At 43.7% G+C, this 10,783-nt stretch overlaps 1 non-coding gene and 1 pseudogene across 1 annotated transcript; one reads left to right on the forward strand and one right to left on the reverse strand.

The window, feature by feature from the left end:
• Window positions 1–1,529: 1,529 nt before the first annotated feature.
• LOC115032856 (small nucleolar RNA SNORA17) lies at window positions 1,530–1,661 on the reverse strand. The gene has a single exon (XR_003838515.1). It is a non-coding gene; the product is annotated as a small nucleolar RNA SNORA17 (small nucleolar RNA).
• Window positions 1,662–6,963: 5,302 nt separating this feature from the next.
• Window positions 6,964–7,523, forward strand: LOC110307470 (mitochondrial pyruvate carrier 1 pseudogene; annotated as a pseudogene).
• The last annotated feature ends 3,260 nt before the right edge of the window (window positions 7,524–10,783 follow it).

The following is a 10,783-nucleotide window of genomic DNA, read 5'->3' on the forward strand; positions in this document are numbered from 1 at the left end:
ACTAATGTCTCCCAGTTTCCAAGACTGGTGGTCTCTAAGTCCACACGTTCCCATGTGATGGGAGCCATCTTAAATTCCCATTGCACATAAAGAGGAAGGAAAGGTAGCTATGATTCTGAACTCACAGCACAGAGGACACCTTGGAAAGGCCTGTACACTTCTGTCTGTCCTCGGAATGAGCTTTATAGAGTAGCTGTATATTACCTTCATGTAAGTTAGGAAGATGAGCCCTTGCCCTCCAAGCAGATGGCTCCAGGCCGACGGTGCCAATGCGGTCCTTCTTCTAGGCACAGTCAAAATGGTTAGATGAACATTAACAGCATCCATCTCCAATTTGTACTCTTTCCACCCAGTACCAGAGTGTCCTGAGTCAAAAAGTGTCTAACATTCACAATGACACTAAACATTGGGCCTACCCTAGTGCTCAGCTGGTGATGGAAGCCAGCCAGGTAGCTTCTTCCCTGGGCCCTCACATCCAGACTCTACACCACTACCAAAATGAGCCACACCCACTCTCAGATATCCTGGTGTTGTCCTGTGTTATGGAGCCTCTGCAGTTTTGGATCTGTAGGACTGCCCCTTCACACACTCCAGCAGTTCATCAATAGGGTGGATGTTGGGGTGGACCAACTCAAAGCCCTGGATCTGGGCCTGAGAGGTATCTGAGTTGGCCAAACTGCTAGCTCTCCCACTCTCACGCCCTTGGGGCTGGCTCACATGAAACACACCCCCACCCCAATCAGGGCCAGCCCTACCCTGCTGCCCAGGTGAGATGCAGGGCCCACTCTACCAAGTGTTGCAACTGATAAGGGATATGGCCAGTTTTTCCATTCTCATGACCCCAGGGCCAGCTCTCCTGCCTGCAGTAGATGGCAAGGGATGAGGGAGGGAAGGAAGGTATCTCTCTCTAATCCATGTCACCACAAAACAAAGGAGTGGAAGGCCCAGCTCCCTCCACCCCCGCCCTTCCTGAGTACTGCAGCTGGCCAGGGGTTAGTCAGCTTTCACACCCCCCAGGGCTAGCTCTCCCACAATGCCCAGGTGAACGGTGGAGTCAGTTATGCACAACCCTCAGACATCAATACACCCTCAGATGGCAGCACAGACCAGGGACATCTGCATGGCCTTTGGTGGTAACAGGTCCCTGTTGTTGAGGGGCCATGAACCTAGATGTGGGTCCGGGTGGCAGCACAAGCCAGGACCCCACCAAGGTCCCAGGTGGGGTCAATCAGCTACTCACATCAGGCTGTTCCTCACTGCCCTCGAGTCTCCAGTTCTGCCTCTCTCCATTGTGCACACATCCTTCTGATTTCTGTTTCTCTTCCATTTCTCCACCACTTACTTGCTCCTCTTAGTGGCACCAGGGGTCTCTGAGTGTCTGGGGTCCTCTGTTTCAGGCTTACTCCCATCTGGGGCCCAGAGGCCCATGCAGAGTTCTCCTAGTCTCTGGTTTGCGCCCCTGCTCTGGGAGAACTCTAGGGCTGGATGGCGTTGGACTGTTGGTCATCTCAGGCTTGCGTTTCTCAGGGAATGTTAGGCCATCGATCATTCAGATGTTCACAGGTCAGAACACTGAGCATAGACATGACCTCTTTCCTCTCTGCCACCTACTCATGTACATGTGACACTGCAGCCATATCTGCAATGCCTCTAGAAGCAAGATTAATTTTTCTAGTTTTTAATTATTTAAATTATTATTTACTTTACATCCAGATCTCAGCTTCCCCTCCCTCCTTTCCTCTCAGTCCCTCTCTCTCCTCTCCCCTCCCCAACACCCAGCCCTCCTCCCCTTCTCAGAAAAGAGGAGGCCCCCCTTGGATGTCAACCAGCCTTGGCATATCAAGTTGCAGGAAGACCAGGAGCATCTTCTATTGAGGCTAGAGATGAGGCAGCCCAGTTAGGGGGAAGAAATCCAAATACAACCAATATAGTCAGAGACAGACCCTGCTCCCACTTTAGGAGTCCCACATGAAGACCCAGCTGCACAACTGTTACATATGTCACCGTTCCCCTCTTCCACAGGATTCCCTAACGCTCCACTTAAGTTTGGCTGTGGATCTCTGCATCAGTTTCCATTAGATGCTAAGTAAAGCCTCTGATGACAGCTAGGCTAGGTGCCTGTCTGTAAGTATTGGAAGAATTCACTAACAGTGTCAGGACTGAGCTCCCTCTCAGGGCATAGGTGTCAAGCTGGGCCAGTCATTGGTTGGCCACTCCCTCAAATTCTACTCCATCTTTTACCCCCGCATATCTTGTACGCAGGACAAATTGTGGGTCTAAGGTTTGTGGCTGGGTTGATGCCCCAGTCCCTTCACTATAAGTCTTCCCTAGTTATAGGAGATGGCTGGTTCAGGGCCCATAATCCCCCATTGCTAGGAGTCTTAGCTAGAATCACCATCATAGATTCTTGGGAGTTTCCATTGTGTCTAAGTTTCTAGCTTATCCCAGAGATGTGCCCCTCCCCATAAGGTTGTCTCTCCCAGTACTTTCTCCCTCCATCCTTCCCCCAGTCATCCCTCCTGTTTTCATCCCCAAACTTCCCCCCCCATGGTCCCTCCCTTTTTTCACCCCCTATGTCCAATTTATTTCCCTTTCTGAGTGAGATTCAAGTGTGCCCAGCCCCCAACCCATCCCCTCAGTTTCTCCTTGTTACTTAGCTTCTTTAGGTCTGTGGTTTGCAGAATAGTTATTCTGTACTTTATGGCCAATATCCACTTATAAGTGAATACATAATACTATGTTTGTCTTTCTGGGTTGGGGTGACTGAAGTGGAAATTTAAGGGTTCTTTGGAAAGTCAGATGGTTGGATGGTATTTTGCTGAGGCAAATACATGAATAAGTGTTTTCCTGAAGAGGACAAAAGTGAAAGGATGCTTTGGTAAAGCAAGCATGTGAAAGGACACATGATGAAGAATTCTTTGCTAACAACATGCATGTATTGGTCCGCCTTACATGGTATAGTTGAGCTCCATTTGCAGGGACTCAAATAGAAAGAAACACACCAAAAATCTTCTGGTAGTATACTGCACCTTCTAACTGTTTCCTTGGACTCTGGTTGATTGGCAGAGTGACATCAGCTGAGACAGATCCTCGTGCTGAGGCAAGACAGTGGAGAAGCAAGACTCATGGACGACATGGGGAGTATAATAGCAGTCAATGGGTTGTGAGAGGGGCTTGCTGGTAGAGCTAGATCTACAATGCTTGTTCGTCTCAAGTCTTCACTGGTCTTCTCTTCTTTGAGAGAGGCATAGCTGAGAACTTTTCCTCACATTCCTGGTGATCTGAATCCCTCCTGCTGACTCATGCCAATCTGGCTGAGGCCTGGCTGTCTCTGCTAGGTTGTGCCACTGACGCTGCTATCCTGACACTATGGAACTGGACTGTTAGTATAATCATGAAGTGTTTGCAAGTGGAGCAAGCTGCCACTGCTGACCTGTGAACTGAACTGCTAGTTTCCTGACAATTCAGATGGATTTTGCTCCAAAACAACATTTCTAAACAGGTCCAATCCCCCATGTCCTTTCTCTTTTACTACCACTGGTGAGCGGTGGGCTAGAAGAGAGGTTGAACATTTAAGAACGATCATTAAAAATGGGGTTTGGGGGCTGGTGAGATGGCTCAGTGGGTAAGAGCACCCGACTGCTCTTCCGAAGGTCCGGAGTTCAAATCCCAGCAACCACATGGTGGCTCACAACCATCCGTAACGCAATCTGGCGCCCTCTTCTGGAGTGTCTGAAGACAGCTGCAGTGTACTTATATATAATAAATAAATAAATCTTTAAAAAAAAATAAAAATAAAAATGGGGTTTAAGAAAAATAAAACAACAGGTTACCTTACTCAGGATGATCTTTGAGTTCAATCCATTTGCCTACAAATTTCATGATGTCATTGCTTTTGATGGCTGAGTAATACTCCATTGTGTAAATGTACCACTTTTTTTTTTTTTATCCATTCTTTGGCTTAGGGACATCTAGTTTATTTCAAGTTTCTGGCTATTGTAAATAAAGCTGCTATGAACATAGTTGAATAAGTGTCCTTATGCTATGGTGGAGCATCTTTAGGGCATATGCCAGGAGTGGTATAGGTGTGTCTCGAGGTAGATTTATTCCCAGTTTCCTGAAAAAACACCAATTTGATTTCCAAAATGGTTGTACAAGTCTTCACTCCCAGTAGCAATGGAAAAGTGTGCCCCTTGTTCCACATCTTCACCAGCATGACCTGTCACTTGAGTTTTGTATCTTAGCCATTCTGATAGGTGTTAAGATGTGACCTCAGAGTCATTTGCATTTGCATTTCACTGATGACTAAGGACGTTGAGCATTTTATTAAGTATTTTTCAACCATTAGAGGTTTCTCTGTCAAGAAGTATCTGTTTAGAGCTGTGCCCCATTTTGAAATTGGGTTATTTGATTTTGTTGATGTCTAGTTTCTTGAGTTCTTTATATATTTTAGATATCAGAACTTTGCCAGATGTGGAGTTGGTGAAAATCTTTCCCCATTCTGTACGTTACTGTTTTGTCCCTTTGAGAGTGTCCTTTGTCTAATGGAAGCTTTTCAGTTTCATGAGGTCCCATCTATTAATTGTTGATCTTAGTGCCTGAGCTGTTGGTGTTCTGTTTAAGAACCATCATTAAAAATCGGGTTTGAAAAATAAAACAATGGGTTACCTTACTCAGGATGATCTGTGCCAATGTGCTTGTACTGGTTAGTTTTGTGTCAACTTGACACAGCTGGAGTTATCACAGAGAAAGGAGCTTCAGTTGAGGAAATGCCTCCATGAGATCCAACTGTAAGGCATTTTCTCAATTAGTGATCAAGGGGGAAAGACCCCTTGTGGGTGGGACCATCTCTGGGCTGGTAGTCTTGGTTCTATAAGAGAGCAGGCTGAGCAAGCCAGGGGAAGCAAGCCAGTAAAGAACATCCCTCCATGGCTTCTGCATCAGCTCCTGCTCCCTGACCTGCTTGAGTTCCAGTCCTGACTTCTTTCTGTGATGAACAGCAGTGTGGAAATGTGAGCGGAATAAATCCTTTCCTCCCCAACTTGCTTCTTGGTCATGATGTTTGTGCAGGAATAGAAACCCTGACTAAGACAGTGCTCAAGGTTATTCCCCACTTTCTTTTTAATTGGATATTTTATTTATTTACATTTCAAATGTAATCCCCTTTCCCAGCTTCCCCTCCGCAAACCTCCTATCCCCATTCTCTTGCTTCTTTGAGGGTGCTCCCCTACCGACCCACCCAATCTCATCTCACTGCCTACATTGGGGTATCAAGCCTTCACAGGACCAAGGGCCTCCCCTCTCATCGATGCCAGATAAGGCCATCCTCTGCTACATATGTAGCTAGAGCCATGGGTCCCTCCATGTGAACTCTTTGGTTGGTGGTTTAGTCCCTGGGAGCTCAGGGGGTTCTGGTTGGTTGATATTGTTGTTCTTCCTGTGGGTTGCAAACCCCTTCAGTGCCTTCAGTCCTTCCCCTAACTCCTCCTTCTGTCAGTCCCCATGCTCAGTCTGATGGTTGGTTTTGAGCATCCGCATCTTTATAGGTAAGGCTCTGGCAGAGCCTCTCAGGAGACAGCTGTATCAGGCTCCTGTCAGCAAGCACTTCTTGGTATCAGCAATAGTGTCTGAGTTTGGTGTCTGCAAATGGGATGGATCCCCAGGTGGGACAGTCTCTGCATGGCCTTTCCTTCAGTCTCTGCTCCACTCTTTGTCCCTGTATTTCCTTTAGACGGGAACAATTTTGGGTTAAAATTTGGAGATGTGTGGGTGGCCCCATCCCTCAACTGGGTCCATGCCTAGCCTCTCTACATGGTCTCTACAGGTTCTCTCTCCCCTTTGTTGGGTATTTCAGCTAATCTAATTCCCATTGGGTCCTGGGAGCCTCTTGCTTTCCTGGCTTCTGGGACTCTCTAGTGGCTACCCCCAGTTCCCCATCCCCCATTGCTACACACCTCTGTTCAATTTCCTGACCCCTGTCTCTTCCCATACCTGACCCTGCCCCCCTTTTCCCTCTCCTCTTCCTCTCTTCCTCCCAAGTCCCTCCCACCCTCTACCTCCCATGATTTTTTTGTTTCCCCTTCTAAGTAGGACTGAAGCACCCACACTTTGGTCTTTCTTCTTCTTGAGCTTCATATGGTCTGTGAATTGTATTGTGGGTATTCCAAGCTTTTCGCCGAATATCTACTTATCAGTGAGTACATACCATGTGTGTTCTTTTGTGACTGGATTACCTCACTCAAGATAACATTTCTAGTTCCATCCATTTGCCTGCAAATTTCATGAAGTCATTGTTTTTAATAGCTGAGTAGTACTCTATTGTGTATTTTTCTTAACTTATTTTCATTTATGTAAATCTCTTTAAGAATCTTCAATTTATTTTAGAATGGCTATTCCAGCTTTCTTCTTGAGTCTACTTGCTTGGAAACTCTTTTTCCAAGGCTTCACTCTGAGTTAATGTCTACCTTTGATGTTCAGGTATGTTTCTTGTATGCAGCCAAATGATGGATCCAGTTTTTGCAACCATTTTGATAACAGGCATCTTTTTATTAGGAGAATTGAATTCATTGATTTTGAGAGATAAAAAGATCAATAACTGTTAATTCTTGTTATTTTGATATTGGTGGTGATAGTGGTGTGTGTGTGTGTGTGTGTGTGTTACCCTTCTTTTGGTTTTGCTGGTGTGAATTCTTTTGCACTATTTGCACCATTGCAACCAGTTGGAATTATTGTAAATAAATAAATAATTTATTTCTTGTATTTTCTTGGGTGTAGTTAACAGCCTTGGGTTGGAGTTTTCCTTCTAATATCTTCTGTAAGGCTGGATTTGTAGATAGATATTGTTTACATTTGGTTTTGTTGTGAATTATCTTGTTTTCTCCATCTATGGTGATTTGAAAGCTTTATTGGGTATAATAGTCTGCTATGGTGTCTGTGGTCTCTTAGAAACTGCAAGACAGTCGACAGTGGTGTCATCTGTCTAGGTAGCAGCTTCACCACCAACGGCACGTCCATGGCTGGAGCGCTGGTGCGCAAAGCGGCGGACTATGTCCGGAGCAAGGACTTCTGGGACTACCTCATGAGTACACACTTCTGGGGCCCAGTTGCCAACTGGGGTCTCCCCATTGCTGCTATCAATGACATGAAGAAATATCCAGAGATTATCAGTGGGCAGATGACTTTGGCCCTCTGTTGCTATTCTCTGACATTCTTGAGATTTGCCTACAAGGTACAACTTGGAAACTGGCTTCTGTTTGCATGCCATGTAACAAACAAAGTAGCTCAGTTCATTCAGGGAGGATGACTTATCAACTACAAGATGAGTAAGCGGCCATCTGCGTAGCGGTACAAGGACCAGCTCTTGAAAGAGACAGTGCTCCAGCCACTGCTGCAGCCACAGATCATGTCAGCATGAATAGTCGTGCTGAGGGGAAACCCAGAATGCTATCTTTAATGACCATGCCAACATTATTGAATAGCTGAGAGTCCCTAAACCAACTCTCTGCTGCCTTATCAATGCTAAATTTTATGTCTTCATCAAGAGTAATTCAAAATAGCAACTAATTTAATAATTCTGAATGATGGTTTTATCTATAGCAATCTGTAGTAATATGCATATTATCTATTGGGATTTGTGTAATAAAAAATCCAAGGGAACAAAATTTTATAACTACAAGCGCTTAAGTACTCAAAATTCTTGACTTTTTCTTTAATGACAATAGTAAACCCTCAGTTGGTCACATGTCTACACATAATTTCCAGTGATAACAAGTATCAGTGTTATCCATATATAACTCGGATCTGTAACTTAATGGCAATAAATGGTTTAAATATTAAAAAAAAGAAAGAAACAAGAAAGAAAGAAAGAAAGAAAGAAAGAAAGAGAGAGAGAGAGAGAAAGAAAGAAAGAAAGAAAGAAAGAAAGAAAGAAAGAAAGAAAGAAAGAAAGAAAGAAAGAAAGAAAGAAAGAAAGAAATTGCAAGACAGCTGCCCAGGCCATTCTGGTTTTTTAGAGTCTCTGTTGAGAAGTCGGATATAATTCTAATAGGTGTACCTTTCCATGTTACTTGGACTTTTTCCCTTGTAACTTCCAATATTTCATTGTTGTTGTTTGTTGTGTCTGGCCAGCAGATCACAGCCTGGGTTCTAGCCTGGAAAGGCATTTTGGAAACCTGGAAAAGAAGAAGGGCTAGGCAGGCGAGAAAAGATGCAGCTAAGACAGGCATTCTGATCAAAGCTCAATTTTACTATTCCAATATGCAGTTATAAAGGAGGGGAAGGGTGGGGGGGATTCCCGCCAAATAGTCCTGGGGTCCAGTAGCAGCGTGACCATGTGTATGGCTCCAAACAGCAAAGCGGCAGGTTCTAGCAGTGGGCGTGGCAGAACGATTGAGTGGCAAGCTCCATCCAGGTGTAAACAGTGGAACCATTAAGGCTGGGGGAGGGGAGGCTACAGTTGTTCTTTACATTTAGAGTTTTGATTATTATGTGGCAGGAGGATTTTCTTTTTTGTTCCAATCTATTTGGTGTTCAAGTTCTTTCTTTAAGTTAGGGAAATTTTCTTCTATGATTTTGTTGAAAATATTTTCTGGGCCTTCAATCTCCTTCTATTCCTCTTATTCTTAGGTTTGCTGTTTTCATAGTGTCCCAAATTTGATGGATGGTTTATGTCAGAAACTTTTTAGTTTTAACATTTTCTTTGATGGAGGCACCACTTTCTTGTATTGTATCTTCTATGCCTGAGATTCTCTCTTCTATCTCTTGTATGCTGTTGGTGATGCCTGATCGCCGGGTCTGTAGTTTCTGTTCTCTTACCTTGATTTTCCATCTCCAGGACTCCCTCATTTTGTATGTAGCAGGGGCAGAGGTTGTTTGTTCGTTTACTTGCTTCTATTTCCATTTTCAGGTCTTGAACAGTTTTCTTCTTTTCCTTCACCTGTTCAGTTTTATTTTCCTGTATCTCTTTAAGGGATTTATGTATTTCCTCTTTAAAGGACTCTATCATCTTAATGATATTGAATTTAAAGTCCTTTTCTTGTGCTTCAGCTGGGTTAGAGTACCCAGGTCTTGCTGTAGTAGAATAGCTGTGTTCTGTTGATACTGTATTTTCCTGGCTCTTGTTGATTGTGTTCTTACGCTAGCCTTTAGCCATCTGGTTTTGCATATATTATAGGTTTAGATGCTGACTTCTGAGTTTAGCTTTGTTGGATGGTTGGTTTTGGGATGTGTTTCCTGTTGTTTCTGTTTCCTTTCTGTCTTCTGGTCTGGTGGCCTAGAATTCTGATGACTAGAATGTCTTCATGTTCAATAGAGTCTCTCCCCTGGGGATTTTGTTGCCTGAACAACCGCTGGGGTTTTTTGTGCTAACTTTGCCAGTGGAACCCTTAGTACCTCCATAGCCTGGGGTCCCTGGTGCCAGAGTGGCCTCCTGGAAGGCAGGTAGAGTTGTGGGTGGGACAGGGTGTGCATGGGACAGGGTGCAGTTTACAGCTGTTGGGTACACTGTAGGAGGGCTTGGCATGCCAGAATGAATTTTATGTTAGATTTTCATTTTAGAAAAATTATTATCTTCTCAGTTCAGATAAAATTCTTCCAATTAGGCCAATTAGGATTTTCCCCCCAACATTGAACTAACATTAGCTCAAGTCAACAGTTTCTCCCACGTAAGCATTCATGTATTGGAAGTCCACTCAACTTTAATTAGGCAGTTTAAGTTTTTTTTTCTTATTTTCTCTTTCAAGTATTCCAGTAGTTTTACCTGGGATTTCTTTAAGTTGGCTCACTCATGAGAACTTATTCTGGTGTGGTGACCAATGGTATCAATGGAAGAGATGGATTTTGAAAACCCCTTAACATTATCTGTTACCTTCTTAGCAATAATGGTGTGGAGAAATTCTATTCTCCAGCACTCTACCCCAACAGAGCTGTAAACCATTCTTCTCCTATGAGTTCACTCTGAGTTAAAACTTACTCTGAGATTTGGTGTCTTTTATTTCTTCCTTTACATGTGTGTATGTGGGGTGTGTGTGTGTGTGTGTTTGTGTGTGTGTGCATGGTGCACTCATACATGTGGAGTCCAGTGGACATCCTCAGCTTTTGTTCCTCAGGGTTGTTGTTGTTGTTGTTTTTTTTAAACAAAGCATCTTATTGACTGGAAATCACACGATATGATAAGCTGACTGACCAATGAGCCCCAGGGATGCACTTGTCTCTGCCTCCCTAGCACTTGGATTACCACCATGTGCCATCACATGCAGTATTTCTTTTTTTATAATTTACATAGGTTCTGGGGATAGAACTTGGGCCCTCATTCTTAAAAGGCAAGTCCTTTGGAAACGACTACTCCAGTTATTCCACCTTTACTCTTCAAGCTAAAAGACATTTGAACTAGTTCTCTAAGTGACTCGTTCAGTCAAATAAAGGGTTACTTCTGGAATCTTTAATTATTATACTAGCTTAATATTTTTTTCTAATAAATTTTCCCCCTCCAGGGAGACAGGAAGAAAGTTTTGTTTTATTTGTGCTTCTATTAATCTTTTACATGATGCCTGATACATATAAAATGCTTGATAAGTGTTCCTGGGTTATAGTAATGAAACAAATCAAATGAAGCAGTCAACACAGAGTCAAATTACAGCACTAAGCTTTAGTCCATGTATCATGGTTCACACACATCCGTAATGAAGAAAACTATCTCCCTGGGCTTTTTCTTAAGATATAAATCAGCCTCTACTTAATGCACATGGTTTCTTTGTGATACAGAATGTGAACATCACTGTTCAGG

The sequence above is a fragment of the Mus caroli genome, unplaced genomic scaffold (genome assembly GCF_978045245.1).
Source record: "Mus caroli unplaced genomic scaffold, Mus_caroli_1 scaffold_14, whole genome shotgun sequence".
Lineage (NCBI taxonomy): Eukaryota > Metazoa > Chordata > Mammalia > Rodentia > Muridae > Mus > Mus caroli.